We start from the raw sequence: 19,736 nt of genomic DNA, 5'->3' as shown, positions 1-19,736 counted from the left end.
GAAGCATTAGCTCAGCATCTGAATCTGGAGGAAGAGAAAAGTAATCCAGAAGAAACGTAGGTTGAGTTAGCTAGAGTTCAGCTGCAAATGAAACAACTGCAATTTGAGAAAGAAAGAAATGAAACAATTGAACTCGAAAGACAAGAAAAAGAGAAAAAGAAAGGGAAATTGAAAACTTGAATTAGAATTTTTTAAGAGCACAAGAAAAGGAAATCCTTGAATTTCAAAGAGTAAAATAAAGGGAAAGCCTTGAATTGCAAAGAGAAAGGGAAGCCAGAGAATTTGAACTGGACAGAAAAATGTTTAAATTACATGAACAGGGAATAACAGGAAGATTTATGATGATTCAGATTTAACTCCTGTTAACTCCTGGTTTTGGTTTGGTATTCCACCTAGTGCCTAAATTCAGTGAGGAAGGAGTTGAAATATATTTTGTCCTGCGACTCGGAAAAAACTTAACATTGTATATTTTTATAAAAATATATTCTCATTGCTATTTCTTAAGTTTAGTCTGGACCTTTTGAATGAACAAAGACAACTAAGATGTCTATGAGTTCCTGTCTGTGAGTCACCAGAACAAAAGAAGCCACTTCGCAGTTTTAGAAATGTCACACCTCATTATTTCTGAGGAGCTATTAACAGACCACCTGGGGACTGCACCACCCAAATTCAAAGGGAGCTACACAAAGGCCATTTGAATTTGATAAACCAGGTCTGCCAGTGGAGTCAGAGAGTCTACGGAGACAATAGCCTCCAAAACACCAGACCTTCAACAAATAGCAGCTCTTTCAACCCATAATGGCTAAGACGTTATCAGCCTGGAACAAAAAGCCAATGTTGAGACACTGGATAAACGTCCTTTGTTGAAGATATTGTGGAGAGGTAAGGACACATGACCTAAGACTCTGGCTTGTAAAACAGGTTAATAATGCCTTCCTGGGCTGCAAGCCCAGTCTGCAGCTTTAACAGCTGTCCAGCAGGCCACACAAAAGGTACTCTGGCCAAGTTGGACACCTGGCCCTCTGCCTCTGCTGAAAATTCTGTACCATTGCCTACAAGTTGATTCATCTCTGTGTGCCTATTTAATTTTGGGAAGTCGCAGCCACTGGAAAAACAAATCCTACACCACCGGTTTTCAGCCCGCTGACCTCCGTGAAGAAATTCCTCATAGGGCTTTGATTCGAGATTCTGGACCTCGCATGATCCATTAGTTATTTTCACTGCAATCTCTGTACTGTAAAACCTTCTTTTCTCTGTCCATCTCTTTACTGGATATGTGTGGAGGGGCATATTATGGACTCTCGTTTATGTGGTTTTTTGAATGTGTGCAATAAACTAACTTTTTTGAGTTCATCCTACCTCGAGTTTGCTGTGCGGTTATTCGTAGGAACTGGATCACATAAAAACCGAGGGCTTGGGAATTATGCCGCCGCTTATTAAAAAGGAAACAAATGAAAACACCTTTCTGTTTACAGACAGGTGGTGAGAGGAAAAATTAGTGCTGTATGAACAGAACCTCCTGTCCATAACACTTATTTTAGAAAATTGCTACAAAGTTACAATGGCATAGAGAAATTTGGACAATTTTATTACAGTGTTTTGGTAGAGAAAGCATTGGAGGATTATTTGACACTTTCAGATAACAGTCAGCAGGTTATGAAAAGAAAACCTGCTGTTATGGCTAATGGTTGCAAACTGTACCACAAACACATAGGTAGCTAACAACCATTGTTTGCAAACCTACACAGAAATTGGAAAAATGAGGAAGTGACAGTGAACAGGACACTAATTACCATGAGGAGGGTGACAGAACTGAAAAGACAGATACTTCCCAGAGTAGTAAAAAAGACAGCGCGGGAGACAAGTATGATTCGAGTGGGCCAACATGTTATTTTTGCCATAAGATGGAGCATGTAAATGCAGACTGCTGGAAATTAAAAGCTAAGCCAAAAGCATTTGTAGGCATGTCTAGTGTTGTTCCAGAAAATGCTGTACCAGTAGGTGAAGCTTGTGACAAATCAATACCATTTAATGTATTTGCAGTGGGTGTGAATTGGAACATAAAAGATTATAGGAATTTTATATTTGAGGGTAAAGTAACTACATTTTTGCATGATAAAGGGGCCAAGAAGATTGTTACTGTTAGAGATATGGGGTTGGCTCAAAACCTGATGTGAGCAAAAGATGTGAACTTTTCTTCAGAAAGTTTGCTAAATAAAAGTGTATTGATACAGAGCGTTGATGGAAATTGATTACTGTTCCATATGGGAGTGGTGTCCAAATCACCTATTAATAATGTTGACCATATCTTCGGAAATAATTTAGCAGGAAACCATATTCTGCCTCCAGACATTTCCACAAGATCTATTGAAATTATTAAAGATAGAGATGTAGCAGCAAGATCGGTAAACTTGGACTCTTAGCTGGTATATGCATTTGGTTGATACAATTTAAGCATTGTGATGCTGCCAAGACAGCTGTTTAAATGACAGCACGAGGTGAGAATACTACTTGTACTGTACGTCCTAAGTTAGTTGCTAATATGTGTAGAATGTTATAGGTTTATATTTTAGATAGTGGTTTTGAAAATTCATCATTATAGTGATGACTTTTCTTCTTTTAGTGGGAGGTGTTAAGGAATGTAGTGACTGTAGCTTTAAGACTTATTGTGCTGTATAGTATCACATGACAGCTTTAAGTGCGGGGTATCTTAGGGTAGGAGTTCTTCTAGTTGTAGAGCTTGATGGAAGCATGCAACTGCTGCTGCAACCTGTAAATAAAGTTTGATGTTTCTAATGAGAAACATGTCTGGAAAATCAAGTCCATAACAGGTGGCAAAGGCTGCCTTATGGTTGAAGAAAGTGCACAAGCACTTGTGGAGTGGGGGGGCGGGAAGCAGCCATGCATTAGGAAAACCTTGTATAAAGTGACCATTCCTCTGCAGCTGAGACATTTCAGACACAACCACACTGACATACATGGAGTCAGGCCATCTTATCTGCGCACTCAAGCAACGCAGAGGCATGAAGTGCTACCAAGTGCTCCAGAGCTTTTCACCCCTTGGGCACAGATTGCAAACTAATGAGTGTTTTAATGGACGGAGAACAGTTGGATGACTGGGCATGTTGTTTCCTTGCGAAAACTGGCTGTGGAGCAGTCACTGATGGAGGCGCTCACAGTCCATTGCAATGTCATCATCCCAGTTTGGACTAATCTCTCCCATAGTTCAAGCTAACAATGCAGCCTTGCAGCATGTGAAAGGAGAATGCCTGCGTCTGAGCTGAGAGCACAGCATGCAGTCCAATGAGTAAAGCTGCTGCCAATAGGTCAGGTGGAGTGGAGTGGAGATGGGTGAAGTTTTGGGTAGCCATGCACTGCACTAAACTCTGGCCATCCTCTGGGATGCCATAAGGGCCTTCAGACTTACCCAAGAGACGTTCTTTGTACGCCCGAGCTAACCCACATATCTCTCTCTTTCATCCTCCAGGAGGAGTGCGTGGAGCCTGATGAAATAGTTGTATGTCTCGTGGTATACAGAACGCAGAGACGATGGAGAAGAGAGCACCTGGCTGCGTAGAGGGAGGAGCAACACCCTCAGGAAGAAGAGGCAGCTGACGCTCCTACACATGCCTTCAAAGAGCCAAAGTGAGCCGTTGCTGGTCGGCACCTAGCTAGACACAGGGTCTATAGACGCTGCCTTTCATTCCTGTAGATGACCGAGAACCAGTGCCAGTGTTGCTGAAGACTGCACATGTCTAGGTAGCTGGTTGATCACAACTGCCAGCTACTGAAGGATTTAGTGGCACGGGGACATAGAGGGCAGCCAATGCTCATTGCCGTGAAAGTGACCGTGGCGCACAATTTTTTATGCCAGTGGCTCAGTGCAGGGCTCCACTTTTGATCTCTGTGGGATTTCACAATCTGCCACCCACGAATGCATCCATGAGGTCTCAGATGCCAGCTTCATGAGGGCACACAACTTTGTACATCTCATCCGGGACCAGGACAGCTAGGATGAAAGAACGATTGGATTTACCCAGATCTTGGGTTTTCCACAGGTGCAGTGCGCGTTCGACTACACTCACGGGGTGCCCAGATCTCCGTCACAACAAGTAGCCAATTATATCTATCACAAGGGATTCTATTCGCTGAATGTGCTGCTGGTGTGTGACCACCACAAACATATCCCGCAGGTCTGTGCACAGTTTCCAGGCAGCGTCCACGACTCCTACATTCTCAGTCGGTCACAGATCCCTGATATCTTCCAGGGTCCACAGAGGCTGTAGGGATGGCTCCTCAGGTACAAGGGCTACCTGCAGAGGATGTAGCTGATGGCACCCTTACAGCGGCCTCAGACTGCAGCAGAGTGAAGGTATAATGAGGCTTGTGCTGCAACTCGCAACTTTGTGGAGCAAATCTTCAGGATGCTGAAAATGAGGTTCCGGTGCCTGGATCAGTCTGGTGGAGCCCTGCAATTTAGTCCACAGAGGCTGTCATGCATTGTTGTCACCTGCTGTGCCCTTGACAACCTGGCACTGCAACGGGGAGAAGAATTGGCTGAGGAGGAAACGGAGAAGTTGGACGTTGTCTCCGATAAGAAGGATGGAGATGAGGGTGAGGAGGTCCTCAAAGGTGACAATGATGGCGATGAGGCCATTGCACTGGCCCAACGAGGCAGGCACACTTGGGAGGCCCCCATATCCATTGGATTTCTGGAGGATGATGACGACATGCAGTGAGGAGATACCATAGATTCTCACATTGCATCCATGAACGTTTGACTTCAAATTGGCTTATGGCAGCACACATACCCTCTGTGAGAATGCTCCTGTTATGGAGATGCAGTGGAACCCTAATAGTCGCTTGATTGAAGGAGGATGATGATGACATGCAGTGTGACCACTCCATAGATCTTCACATAGCGCCTGAGAATGTCTGACTCCTGTCAGGCTGAGGGCAGCTCACTTGCGTTCTGTGATCAGGGTCTTATCATGGAGACACAGCCATGAAACTTTAAAAGCATCTGATCCTTTGTCCACCTTCAGAACCTGACCCCTTCAGGAGCACAGCATCACTGGTTATTGATGCTGAAGAGATGGGGGCCAGTCCCACCTTAAAGGTGCTGAGAGAGAATGATGAACTCTGTGACGCCTGCCCATGATATTTTGACAGCAATGACAAGCACTATCAAGGTGCAGGCATCACTAATGTGTCCAAGGAACGGGAGGTCAGACCATCAGTTTGGTCTGAAGGCTGCACAAAGCTCAGGGAAGAGGCCCTGGACTGACACACCTGCCTTTATCTTGTGCAGAAAGGTTTCACAACTGAGTGTCATGAACTGAACAATGCTCATCAGAACAAGGGGTCATAGGCAGGGAGACATTCTTGGGAGTTTATTTATGATAGTGAACAATATGCACAAGTGATTAACACCAGTGCCCAGGCTGTGCAAATTACAGCTTCCTGTGGGGCTTGGCCTAAATAGCCAAGTGGTTATGGTACTGGGTTTGTAACCCCAAGATCAAGAGTTCAAATCTCACAATGGCAAACTATGAAACAATGTAACTTCATCTGAAACAGATGGAAACATGTTTGTACTCAAAAGAGGTACATCTTAAAGTCATTTTGACCCCTCCCCCAGACTTTGTCACAAGAATCCAGAAATTGTTAGTTGACTTCTTCTGGGACAAAAGATTGCACTGGGTTGCTGCTGAGGTTCTGAGTCTCCCGCTTAGGGAGGGTGGCCAGGCGCTAGTGTGCCTACGCACACAGGTGGCGACTTTCCGCCTTCAGACCCTGCAACGATACCTTTACGTCGAGCCTCCTCCTAGATGGTGTGCCCTGACGACGTATTTCTTCCGTCAGGTGCACGGCCTGAATTATGACGTGCAGCTCCTGTTTATAGAGCAGAGGGGCCTCGGTGGCTCCTTGCAGGCGTTGCCCGTCTTTTACCAGGACCTGATCAATGTCTGGAACGTGGTCGCCTCACAACGCAGCTCTCCCCCATTAGGAGTAGCGGCTATCGTCAGAGAGCCGCTGCTCAGGAATCCGCCCCTCCGGCCCTTTCAGTGGTTGGCGGAGAGGAGGGCTGTGGCTGCAGGGGTGACCAGGATCGGGGACGTGCTGGGTGGCGGAGGACTGGGCTGGATGCTCCCGCAAGAGTTGGCGCGTCGAGCGTCTGTGAGTGTCCAAGTCGCAGCCGATGCCATCCAAGACCTGAGAACGGTCATGCTCGGACCCGATGTAATTTTAGGTCTTGAGGTGGCCCAGGTGCGCGGTGGTCTTCCGTCTGAGCGTTCCCCTGTTCGGACAGAATTCCACATTGGCCCCAAGCCCCGAACCCTCCCTCGGGTGCTGGTGCCCCGCAATATGAGCCGCCTCGGGGACATGCCCTCTGTGCCTTTTGGCACAGCAAAGAGGGACTGCTGCTGCACACCTTCCATTTTCTCGCCCTTGTACGCCGCCCGGACATGCCCTGGCATGCCTTGTTGCCATCCGGCGGCAGAGGCCCCCGATGGGAGGCCCTCTACGGAGGTATCCTCTCCCTTTCTATCGGGGACCTGGGTTGGAGGGTGTTGCATGCAGCAGTCCCCTATAATAGGAGAATGCATAGGTTCACAGACTCCCAGGACACATGCCCTTTTTGCGGTCTTGTGGAGTCCGTGGACCATGCATATATAGAGTGTGATAGGCTGCACTCCCTTTTTAGTTATTTGAAAAACCTTTTACTAATGTTTTGTTTGCACTTCAGCCCCATGCTCCTGATCTATGGACACCCGGTGTGGAAGGGGGTCGGGAAGGAGGAGGACCTCCTTGTGAACCTGCTCCTGGGCCTGGCCAAGTTGGCTATTAACAGGTCTAGGCAGCGGGCGATCGACGGGGGAGTCCCACCCGATTGTTTATCCCTCGTCCGCGGCTACGTTCACGGCCGGATGTCCCTGGAGAGGGACCACGCGGTGTCTGCTGGCACTCTCGAGGCCTTCCGTGCCTGGTGGGCACCGCGGGGACTGGGGTGTTTTGTTGACCCCTTTAATCACATTTTGATTTAAAGTTTGTAAGTTTCCTTTAAACTTTGTTCTTGGTTTTACAGTTGACCTGAATTAGGGGCTGTGCCTGATTTATCCCAATTTTGTTAATTTAGTTTAATTGTTTTGACTCTATAAGAGTTACAGCTTCCTGTGGGGCTTGGCCTAAATAGCCAAGTGGTTATGGTACTGGGTTTGTAACGTCAAGATCAAGAGTTCAAATCTCACAATGGCAAACTATGAAATAATGTAACTCCATCTGAAACAGATGGAAATGGGTTTGTACTCGATAGAGTTACAGCTTCCTGTGGGGCCTGGCCTAAATAGCCAAGTGGTTATGGTACTGGGTTTGTAATGTCAAGATCAAGAGTTCAAATCTCACAATGGCAAACTATGAAATAATGTAACTCCATCTGAAACAGATGGAAATGGGTTTGTACTCGATAGAGTTACAGCTTCCTGTGGGGCTTGGCCTAAATAGCCAAATGGCTATGGTACTGGGTTTGTAACCCCAAGATCAAGAGTTCATCTTCTTAATGATATTGTGGATTCAGTTTGTTCCCTGATACTGAGGAGAGAAGATGTGTGGTGTTGCTGCTCCTCACTGTTTCTGCTGCTGCTGCTTTTGGGGTTGCTTCTGCTGCCCCTGCACTCGAGGGTGTTTGCTGCTGCTGCTCCTGCACTCGAGGGTGTTTGCTGCTGCTGCTGCCCCTGCACTCGAGGGTGTTTGCTGCTGCTGCTGCCCCTGCACTCGAGGGTGTTTGCTGCTGCTGCTCCTGCACTCGAGGGTGTTTGCTGCTGCTGCTGCTCCTGGACTCGAGGGGGTTTGCTGCTGCTGCTGGACCTGCACTCGAGGGTGTTAACTGCTGCTGCTGCTGCCCCTGTGGAGCAAAAGGAGAGAGAGGGAGAGAAGAAGAACAGCTTCTGTTGCTGCTGCAGGACAGGAAGGCCAGGAGGCCAGGACTGTGTCTAAAAACAACATCCTAGGTGGGTGTCCAACATTATTGTTTGTGTAAGGTGGGGGCAATAAAGGACTGTGTTTTGTAGGGGGAGGAAAGAAGACTGCAGGAAGGTTTGGGGAAGGAAGAGAGGGGGGGTGTGGTTAAAACCACCTTTCTGCTACCCCCACCCCCACCCCCACCCAGCCCTTTCCCAGTAAGGCCAGCGGTGGCTGGTGAAGACATCGCCTCCCCCTGCAAGAAGATCATCAGGCCCCCACCCAACGTCCACCTTTCATTGAAGACACCCACCTGGACTCTTCCCTTTTCCCTCCTGTGCCTCCCTGTCCTTCACTCCTCTCCCTCCTCTCCTCTCCTGTACAAAAGGGGGAGGTTATTACTACCTCTCTCCCTAGGGAGGAACATTGTATATTTAAAAATATATATATATATATATATATAAAAATATATATAATTTAAAAAAAAAAAATGGCCAATCCTTCCCAGGGTGGGCGTGGCTCTGGCCCTAAGGCCAGTTCAACATCTCCTGTGGCCGGGCCCTCGAGGGCTAATGTGGAGGCGGCTTTGTCACCGGTGGCAGGGCCTACAAAAAAGACCTATGCAGGGGTGGTTGCTTCTGCAGCTCCTGCTGCTCTTGCTGCCCTGTCGCCATTCCGTCTCCTCACCAGGGCCCTCGGGGTAAAATGCTACGCTCACCCTGAGATGACTATTGAGGCCTGCGTTAAGGCTATGGCTGGGGTTGTCGGCCCCTCAGCCATTGTCGCGGCCTCAAAGATGTATGGGAGGGCCATCTTTTTCTTGAGGTCCGAGCGGGCGGTGCAACTCGCCCTGCAGAAGGGGCTTACTGTGGGCGGGACTTTTCTGGTGGTGGATCCCCTTGAGGCCACCGCCCAGAAGATTGTTATTTCAAATGTCCCGCCCTTTATACCATGTGAGCTCCTCCTCCCCCACCTTAATAGGCTGGGGGAGGTCAGGTCAGGGGTTGCGCCAGTCCCGCTTGGCCTCAAAGACTCAGCCCTCCGCCACGTGTACTCCTTCCGGCGCCAAGTTTTCGTCCGCTTGGCCCGGGAGGAGTGTCTGGAGGGGGCCTTCTCAGTTAATTTTGAGGGGACCGCCTATTGGGTCTTCTGAACCGCGGAGGGCGTGCGGTGCCATGCCTGTAAGGAGGTGGGGCCCGTAAGAAAGAACTGCCCCGCCTCCAAGGCCACGAGCCCCACCCAAGCGGCCGCGGCTGGCACCGCCCCTCCTCCCCCCGCCACCACTCCATCTCCCTCCCTGCAAGGGGAAGCGACCCCGGCAGCAGCTGCCATCTCGGCTGCCGGTGAGGCTGGGGGAGAGCCCCCGCGCCGTAAGAAGGCGCGGAGGAAGACCTGAAATTTGGAGGCGGCCCGTGAAACGCCCCAAACCCCCCAAACACATGGAAAAACCGGCTCGGGGGAACAAACATCATCCGGCCCCGGCGTCGTATCCGCGTGTGTTCCCGGGTCCGTGGGCGCTAAGGCGCCAAGTGCTGGGCCTGGCGTCGTCCCTGCGCGTGCTCCTAGGGCCGGCGGGGAAAAGACGCGGGACCCTGAACCGGGGAAACAAACATCAAAAACCCAGAGGGTGGAGTGTCCGGGAGGGCTGGACAAGGAGGAGGAGGCCTTGGAAATGGAGGTCTCCCTAGCCCCCAGCCTTACCCGGAAGAGACGTCACGCTTCGGAGGAGGAAGTGGGCGACGCCCAAACTGAAGAAGTTGGGCGTGTCCCTTCCCCTGATGAAGAGGTGGTGGCGTCTCCACCCAGTAAAACCTCGCCCTGCCCTCTGGGGGAACCCGAAACCCCTACCCCTACCACTGTTCCCCCTACCAGTCTGCTGCAGTCCCCTGAACAGGGCCCCTCGGAGGTCACTGAGGGCACCTCCCTTGAGGTGGTGTCTGACTCCAGTGCACTTAATACCCCCGAGGTACCTTCTGGCTCGTTGGGGGACTGCAGATTTGAAATTTTTAAAAATGTTAATGGGTCATTGGGTGGCGGCGAAAAGGAGGGCCTTCCCGCTCCCTCCCAAACCTTGACACCGGGCGTCCTATGTTTAGGTCAGGAGCTTGTCCTGAGCTCCCCGGACGACCCGGTGCCGGGAGGAGAGCGGGCATCAGAACTGCCTCTGCCGCCGGACGGCAACAAGGCACGCCAGGGCGTGTCCGGTCGATGGACAAGGGCGAGAAAATAGAAGGTGTGCAGCAGCAGTCCGTACAAAAAGCCCTTCTTTGCCGTGCCAAAAGGCACGGAGGGCATGTCCCCGAGGCGGCTCATATTGCGGGCCACCAGCACCCGAGGGAGGGTTTGGGGCTTGGGGCCAATGTGGAATTCTGTCCAAATAGGGGAACGTTCAGACGGAAGACCACTGCGCACTGAGGTCATACTATCCTTTCCCGCTGTCTCCCGGGTGGGATATTGTTGAATATAGAGTTTGAGGTTGGTGTGGCTCAGCTCCTATGACTGCAATAGGGTCACCCATAGTCGGGCCTCCCCGGGCGAGTGTGGAGGTGGTGCTGTCACCGGTGGTGGGGCTCCCCAAGAAAACTTATGTGGGTGCAGCTGCTCCCACGGCCCCGTCACGTTTCCGCCTCCTTAAGAAGACCCTGGGCATCAAGAGCTACACCCACCACGAAATGACAATCGAGGAGTGCGTTAGGGCTATGGCTGGGGTCGTTGGCACTTCAGCCATAGATGCCGCCTTGAAAATGTACAGTAAAGCTGTAATTTTCTTGAGGTCGGAGCTGGCCTGTGGCAAGGGACTCACTGTGGGCGGGATATTTCTGGAGATGGACCCCTTGGAGGCCACTGCCCAGAGGATCATAATTTCCAAAATCCCACCCTTTGTCCCCAGTGAGCTCCTCTTTGCCCACTTCCATTAACTGGGGGAGGTTAGGTTAGGAGTTGTACCGATGCCACTTGGCCTCAAGGATGCGGCCCCATGTGTACTCCTTCTGGTTTCTGGTTTTTGTCTGCCTGGCCTGGGAGGAGTGCACAGGGCGGCGGGGGTGGGGGGGGAGGTTTACTGTGGAATATGAGGGAGCGCCTACAGAGTCTTCTGGACTGCGGATGGCATGTGGTGCCATGCCTGCAAAGAGGTGGGGCACATCCGTAAGAACTGGCCCGCTTCCAAGACTGCCAACACCATTCAGGTGGCTGCAGCTGGCACTGCCGCTCCTCCCCCCGTCACCACTCCATCTTCCTCCCCGCAAGAGGAGGTGCCATTGGCAGCCACTGCCATCTTGGCTGCCGGCGAGGCGGGGGAGAGACCCCGCACCGTAAGAAGGTGCGGAGGAAGATCCACCACCTGGAGGCAGGCCCCCAGATCCCCCAAACCCGCCCTGATCCCCAGACCTCTGAAAACACCGGCTTGAGGATAAAAACATCATCTGGCCCCGGCAACATGTCTGTGCATGCTCCTGGGTCGTGTGTGCCTCAACAACGTGTGCTAGGCCTGGCGTTGTCCCTGCGTGGGTTCCTGGGTCTAGTGGCGATGGGGCACATGACCCCGAGCCGTTTGTTGTCCTCAAAAAGATTGATCTGCCCAAACCCAAGAGGGCGGAGCATCTAGAGGGGCTGGACGAGGCAGCGGGGGCCTCCCAGATGGAGGTCTCCCCAGCCCCCAGCCTACCCTGGAAGAGACGACCTTGCGACTTAGAGTCATTGTCGAGTGAGGTGGTGGATCCCCTGGTGCCCCCCACCGACTTTCCCTCATCCCCATTAGGGAGATCCATTAGGGTGTCCCCTCCCTCAATGAAAAGGTGGTGGCGTCTCCGCTCTGTAAATCATCGCTCTGTCCTCTGGGGGGGGAGCCTAAATCTCCTTTTCCTTGCTGCAGTCCCCTAAACAGGCCCCTTGGGGGTCGGTGAGGGTATGGCCCTTGCGGTGGTGCCCCACCCTGACCCGCCTCGTACCCTTGAGATGCCATCTAGCCCGCCAGGGAATTGCAGCAATCGGCAGCAGTAGCGAGGAAGGCCTTCCAGCTCCCTCCAAACCTTTAGTGCCGGGCACCTCCGTCCTAGGTCCAGAGCTTTTTCTGGACTTGCTGGTGCCTAGAGGGGGGAGCGGGGCTCTGAGCCGCCACCACCCTTTGGCCCATATCCCCAAGAGGAGACCAGAGAGGACCCCTCTGCCCTTGATCCTAGGGGTGGTATTGAGGTGGAGGTAGAACCAACTGGCAGCTCCGAACCAGCCCCCGTACTCAATATGGGGGAGGGGTTGGAAGCTGGAGGTGACGACCTGAAGGAGGATGGAGTTTCGGTGGTGAGCATTGGAGATGACTTAGAGTCATTGTCGAGTGAGGTGGTGGATCCCTTGGTGCCCCCCACTGACTCTCCCTCATCCCCAATAGGGAACTCCAGGATTTTTTAGCGAGTAATCGTGGTCACTGAGACATGGTCCAGTTGGCCCTGGACCGGCGGCATTTGTTTCCTCTTGTGTTCTGGTCTGCCCGCGAGGCCCTCAAGGCCATTAGGCTGGAGAGGAACATTAAGATCAGGGTCCACACGTTTCTCGCTGGGCTCCTGGAGGAGAGGAAGGTTTAAAATAGTCCTCTCCTTCTTACACAAGACATGGTGATGGTGGCACATACTTCTTACAATGAAGACTACCATAGCCAGCCTCAACATCAATGGCAGCAGGGACGCACAGCGCAGGTTTCAGAACTTCTCGGTCCTCAGGGACAGGAAGTATGCGGTGTGCTTCCTGCAGGAAACCCATATTGTTCCGGGAGACAAAGCTATGTGGCTCCTGGAGTGGTGAGGGGGAGTCTACAAGAGTCACCTAGCCTCCAATTCTGGCAGGGTGGCTATCTTGTTGGCCCTACATTTTCAGCTGGAGATCTTGAGGGTCAAGGAGCTGGTGCCAGGCCAGTTGCTGCACCTTACTGTGCGCCTAGGGGGCACAGCACTTCACTTTGTGGGCGTGCAGCAGCAAGTGAGCTTTTTTTGATGAAGTGTCCACACATCTTGGCTCCATCGAGTGCATCGTCATCGGGGGGAATTCAACTGTACCCTCGGGGCCCAGGACCGTCACGGTACCCAGCACCACACGCTAGGTGTGAGTAAGTTGAAGGGTCTGGTCGGGTCCTTCGACTTGGTGGACGTCTAGTGACATCTCCATCCTAAGTCCAGCGTTTTCAATTTCGTGTCACCTGGAGCGTCCAGACTAGACTGCCTTTACGTTTCCAAGGCGTTCGTGTCCTGTGTTCCATCAGCTTTTGTGATCAGGAGCCACGTTCGGACCACCGTCTGGTGTAGGTGGAACTCATTCCGCTCTGCGCTTGGATGGGGTCTGCGTACTGGCACTTTAAAAACCTGCTGCTGGAGGACGAGCACTTCCTGGACTTGTTCCATCATTTCTGGGCCGGCTGGAGAAGGAAGCGGGGAGGCTTCCCCTCTCTGAGGCTATGGCGGGATGTGGGCAAGGCTCATGTCCACATCTTTTGTCAGAAGTATGTGAGGGGGTCAACAAAGGTGGAAATCCAGGGTCGAGGAGTTGGAGAAGGAGGTGCTCGACCTGGAGGCACATCTCCATCAGCCTGATGGGGACCTGGCCCTGCAGCTGGTGTACGAAGAGAAGAGGGGCGCGCTGAGGGGCTTGCAATTCATTGGGTCCCATGGCACATACATGAGGTCGTGGATCCAGTTCCTCAAGGACATGCACCGCGGCCCCCCCTTCTTCTATTTGCTGGAAGAAAGGGCACGGGGTCCGTCAGCAGCTCCTTACACTGCTGGCCAATGACGGATCCCTTGTCTTGGATTCGGAGGGCATCAGGGCCACTGTCAGAGTCACAGCGGAGGTTTAAAAAGAGCGGGAGCTGAGAGTCACAGCGGAGGTTTAAAAAGAGCGGGAGCTGAGAGTCTGAGCAGAGATTTAAAAAGAGCGGGAGCTGAGTCTGAGCGGAGATTTGAAAAGAGTGAGAGCTGAGAGTCACAGCGGAGGTTTAAAAAGAGCGGGAGCTGAGAGTCACAGCAGAGACTTAAAAAGAGCGGGAGCTGAGAGTCTGAGTGGAGATTTAAAAAGAGTGAGAGCTGGACCCGGGGGTGAAGTGACGCGAGGACGTCAAGCTTCAAAAAGTGACGTGACACAGGGGAGGCAGCTGATTGGTAAGTATGGTCAGGTGAGTACTTCTACATTTTCTATTAATTAAACTGCTGGAGCCCATTAGCTTAAACAAAATAAGGTGAGGACTTTGGACTGTAATGGGAATGTTTGGAGTGGAATAAAGCCCCTAACATAATTAGTATTCTTTAGAGGAAGTAATTAATGATCTTAAGGGAAGTCACGGCAGCAGAGCTCTCACCCGTTATATGCTCCTCCTGCTCTATGAGGGAAGTCATGGCCACTTCCAGTGTCCCTGGCGACCATGTGTGCAGGAATTGTGTCCAGCTGCAGCTATTGGCTAACTGCATTTTGGAGCTGGAACTGCGTGTGGATTCACTGTTGAGCATCCGCGGTGCTGAGATTATCGTGGACAGTACGGTCGGTGAAGTGGTCACACCGCAGGTAAAGACTGAACAGGCAGAAAGGGGATGGGTGGCCACCAGACAGAGCACAGGAGGGCAGGTAGTGCAGGACTCCCCTGTGGCCGTACCCCCTCTAATAGATATATCATTTTGGATACTGTTGGGGGAAACAACTTCTCAGAGGAAAGCAGCAAGAGCCAAGTCCATGGCACCACGGGTGGCTTTGCTGCACAAGAGGGGAGGAAGAAGAGTGGCAGGGGTATAGTGATCGGGGATTCAATAGTAAAGGGAACAGGCAAGCACTTCTGCGGCTGCAAGAGACTCCAGGCTGGTATGTTGCCTCCCTGGTGCTAGGGTCAAGGAAGTCTCGGAGAGGCTGCAGGGCATTTTGAAGGGGGAGGGTGAATAGATAGTGGTCATGATACATATTGGTACCATCAACAGAGGTAAAAAAGGGATGAGGTCCTACAAGCTGGGTATGGGGAGTTAGGATGTAAATTAAAATGTAGGACCTCAAAGGTAGTAATCTCAAGATTACTACCAGTGCCACGTGCTAGCGAGAGTAGAAATAACAGGATATATCAGATGAATATGTGGCTGAAGACATAGTGTAGGGGAGAGGGATTCAGATTCCTGGGAAATTGGAACCTGTTCTGGGGAAGGTGGGACCAGTATAAACAGGATGGGTTGCATCTGGGCAGGACTAGGATCAATGTCCACGTGCTGGGGAGGGGGTGGTGTTTGCTAGTGCGGTCAGGGAGGGTTTAAACTAGAATGGCAAGGGGATGGTAAACTGAGCAGGGAGACAGAGGAGGGGAAAACACGGATAGAAACGAAAGACCGAACAGTAAGAAGCAAAAGTGGAAGGCAGAAAAAACAAGGATGAGAAACAAATGTAGTCACAGTGCAAAATAAAGCTAAGATGACTAACAAGGTTAAAAAGATAATTCTAAAGGCATTGCATCTTAATGCGTGGAGCATTCACAATAAGGTAGATGAATTAACAGCACAAATAGATATAAACAGTTATGATATAGTTGCAATTATGGAGACATGGCTGCAGGTTGGCCAAGGTTGGGAACTGAACATCCAGGAGTATTCAGTATTTAGGAAGGACGGACAAATAGGGAAGGGAGGTGGGGCAGCATTGTTAATAAAGGAGGAAATCAATGCAATAGTGAGGAAGGGTATTAGCTTGGAAAATCATGAGGTGGAATTTATTTGGGTGGAGATAAGAAACACCAAGGGGCAGAAACTATTGGTGGGGGTTGTCAAACAGTGATAGAGATATAAGGGAAGGCATGAAGCAGGAAATTAGAGATGTATGCAATAAGGGTACAACTGTAATCATGGGTGACTTTAATCTACATATAGATTGGACAAACCAAACTAGCAATAATACTGTGGAGGAGGATTTCCTGGAGTGTGTATGTGATGGATTTTTAGACCAATACATTGAGGAACCAGCTAGAGAGCAGGCTATCCTAGACTGGGTATTCTGCAATGAGAAAGGATTAATGAACAATCTTGTTGTGAGGGATCCCTTGGAAAAGAGCGACCATAAATTTGATAGAATTGTTCATTAGAATGTAGAGTGAAGAAGTTGAATCCGAAACTAGGGTCCTGAATCTAAATAAAGGGAACTACAAGGGTATGAGGTGCGAGTTGGCAATGATGGATTGGGGAACCTTGCTAAAAAGGTTGATGGCAAATAGGCAATGGCTAATATTTAAGGAATGTATGCAAGAATTACAATAATTATTCATTCCTGTTTGGCACAAAAATAAAACAGGAAAGGTGACTCAGCTATGGCTTACAAAAGAAATTAGGGATAGTATTAGATCCGAAGAGGAGGCATATAAAATTGCCAGAAAAAGCAGCAAGCCTGAGGATTGGGGGCAGTGTAGAATTCAGCAAAAGTGGACAAAAAGATTGATCAAGAAGGGGAAAATGGAATATGAGACTAAACTTGCAGGGAACATAAAAACTGACTGTAAAAGCTTCTATAAGTATGTGAAGAGAAAAAGATTAGCGAAGACAAATGTAGGTCCCTTAGTCAGAAACGGGGGAAATTATAATGGGGAACAAAGAAATGGCAGAAGAATTGAACACACATTTTGGTTCTGTCTTCACAAAAGAGGACACAAATAATTTCCAGAAATGTTAGGGGGCCAAGTGTCTAGTGAGAGGGAGGAATTGAAGAAAATCAATATTAATAAAAAAATGGTGCTAGAGAAATTAATGGGGTTAAAGGCTGAAAAATCCCCTGGGCCTGATAATCTACACCACAGAATACAGAAGGAAGTGGCCCTGGAAATATTGGATGCATTGGTGATCATCTCCCAAAAATTCGATAGACTCTGGAGCAGTTCCTTAAGATTGGAGGGTGGCAAATGTAACCCCGCTATTTAAAAAAGGAGGGAGGGAAAAAACAGAATTACAGATCTAACATCAGTAGTGGGGAAAGTGCTAGAATCTATTATAAACATGGTAACAGAACACTTGGAAAGCATTAACAGGATTAGGCAAAGTCAACATGGGTTTATGAAAGGGAAATCATGCTTAACAAATCTACTGGAGGATGTAACTAGTAGAATAGATAAGGGAGAACCAGTGGATATAATGTAATTGGATTTCAAGAAGACTTTTGATAAGGTCCCACATAAGAGGCTAGTGGGCAAAATTAAAGCACATGGGGTTGGGGTTAATGTACTGGCATGGATTGAGAATTGGTTGACAGACCGGAAACAGAGAGTGGGAATAAATGAGACTTTTTCTGGGTGCAGGCAGTGACTAGTGGTGTACCGCAGGGATCAGTGCTTGGGCCTCAGCTATTCACAATATATATAAATGACTTGGATGAGGGAACCAAATGCAATATTTCCAAGTTTGCTGATGACACAAAACTGGGCGGGGTTGTAAGGAGGTTGCCAGGAGGCTTCAGGATGATTTAGACAAGTTGTGTGTGTGGGCAAACATGTAGCAGATACAGTTTAACGTGGATAAATGTGAAGTTATACACTTCTGTGTGAAAATTTATTTAAATGGTGATATATTGGGAAATGTAGATATACAAAGGGATCTGGGTGTCCTTGCACACCAGTCAATGAAAGTAAACAGGCAGGTGCAGCAAGCAATTAGGAAGGCAAACGGTATGGTGGCCTTCATTGCAAGAGGATTTCAGTTTAGAAGTAGGGATGTCTTACTGCAGTTATACAAGATCATGCAGTTTTGGTCTCCTTACCTAAGAAAGGATATACTTGCCATAGAGGGAGTGCAGCGAAGGTTCACTAGGCTGATATCAGGGATGGCAGGACTGTTGTTTGAGGAGACATTGGTTCGACTGGGCCTGTATTCACTAGAGTTTAGAAGAATGAGAGGGGATCTGTTTGAAACATATAAAATTCTGACAGGTCTAGACAGATTGGATGCAGGGAGCATGTTTCCCCTGGTTGGGAGCGTAGAACCAAGGGCTACAGTTTCAGGATACGGGGCAGGCCATTTAGGACTGAGATAAGGAAATATTTCTTCACTCAGAGGGTGGTCAACCTGTGGAATTCTCCACCATAGAAAGCTGTGGAGGCCGTGTCATTGAGTATATTCAAGAAATAAATTAATACATTTTTGGATATTAAGGACATCAAGGGGTATGGAGAGAAAGTGGGAGGTGGAGGATCAGCCACGATCATAGTGAATGGTGGAGCAGGCTCGAAGCACCAAATGGCCTACTCCTGCTCCTAATTTCTATGTTTCTCTGTCCTCTGCCAGGATCAACTGGGGCAAGTGTTCTGGACTCCTGGTCGGTCAGTGGCAGATGGATCCCCTACCCAAGGAGCTCAGGCCTTTTACCTGGAGCAGGACCAGTCTCCTCCACCTGGAGGTCTACCTCTCCTGCTAATGAATCCTGGCCGGTGAACTGGCAGGAGCTGGAGGCCAAAGTCACCATTCGCCTGCGACATTGGACAGGACTGCTCCGAGTGCTGTCTTACCGGGGTTGAGTGCTGGTCATAAATCAGCAGATTGCCGCCATGTTGTGGTATCGGCTGGTCACTTTGACCCCTCCCTTGGATTTTGTCACAGAAACCCTGAGAATGCTCGTCGACTTCTTCTGGGACAAAAGGCTGCACTAGGTCGCTGCTGATATCCTGAGTCTCCCACTTGTGGAGGGCGGTCAGGCGCTGGTGTGCCTTCGCCCCAGGTGGCGACCTTCCGCCTTCAGGCCCTACAGCGATACCTTTACGTTGAGCCCGCTCCGAAATTGTGTGCCCTGGTGATGTATTTCTTCCACCATGTGCACAGCCTGAATTATGACGTGCGGCTCCTGTTCATAGACCAGAGGGGCCTTTATGGCTTCTTGCAGACGTTGCCTATCTTTTACCAGGACCTGATCAAAGTTTGGAACACGGTCTCCTCGCGACGTAGCTCTCTACTGTCAGGAATAGCAGCTGTCAACAGAGAGCCGCTGCTCAGGAATCCACCCCTTCGCCCTTTCCAGTGGCTGGTGGAGAGGAGGGCTGTATCTGCCGGGGTGACCAGGATCAGGGACGTGCTGGGTGATGGAGGAGTGGGCTGGATGCTTCCGCAGGGGTTGGCGCATTGCACATCCGTGGGCATCCGGCTCGTGGCCAATGCCATTCAAGACCTTAGGACAGTCGTGCTCAGCCTCGACATCATACTGAGCCTAGAGGTGGCGCAGGTGCATGATAGCCTTCCATCTGAGCACATCCTTGTTTGGATGGAATTCCACATTGGCCCCAAGTCCCGACCTCTCCTTCAGGAGCCAGTGCCCCGCCACCTGAGTCACCTCGCGGAGATGCCCTCCAGCAAAATGGCATTTAGCACGGATCAGAGGGGTTTCCTGTATACCTTTCACTTCTCTGCACTCTTCAACTGACTGGACGCATCCTGGCATGTCTTGTCGCCACCCAACGGCAGAGGTCCCCAATGCAGGGCCATCTATGGGGGTGTCCTCTCATTTTCTACTGGGGACCTGGGGTGGAGGGTGTTGCACGCAGCGGTCCCATACAACTGTAGGATGTGTCGGTTCATGGACTCCCAAGATGTCTGTATTTTTTGCGGTCTTGTGGAGTCCGTGTACCACGTGTATGTTCGTTGTTGTAGGCTGCACTCCCTTTTAGTTACTTGAAAAGCCTTTTGCTTCTGTTTTGGTTGCACTTCAGTCCCACGCTCCTGATCTATGGGCACCTGGTGCGGAGAGGGTCCGGGATGACGGAGGACCTCCTCGTGAACCTGCTCCTGGGCCTGGCCAAG

Source organism: Carcharodon carcharias, chromosome 2, assembly GCF_017639515.1.
Source record: "Carcharodon carcharias isolate sCarCar2 chromosome 2, sCarCar2.pri, whole genome shotgun sequence".
Classification (NCBI taxonomy): Eukaryota; Metazoa; Chordata; class Chondrichthyes; order Lamniformes; family Lamnidae; genus Carcharodon; species Carcharodon carcharias.
Note: the sequence above shows the minus strand (reverse complement) of the source record.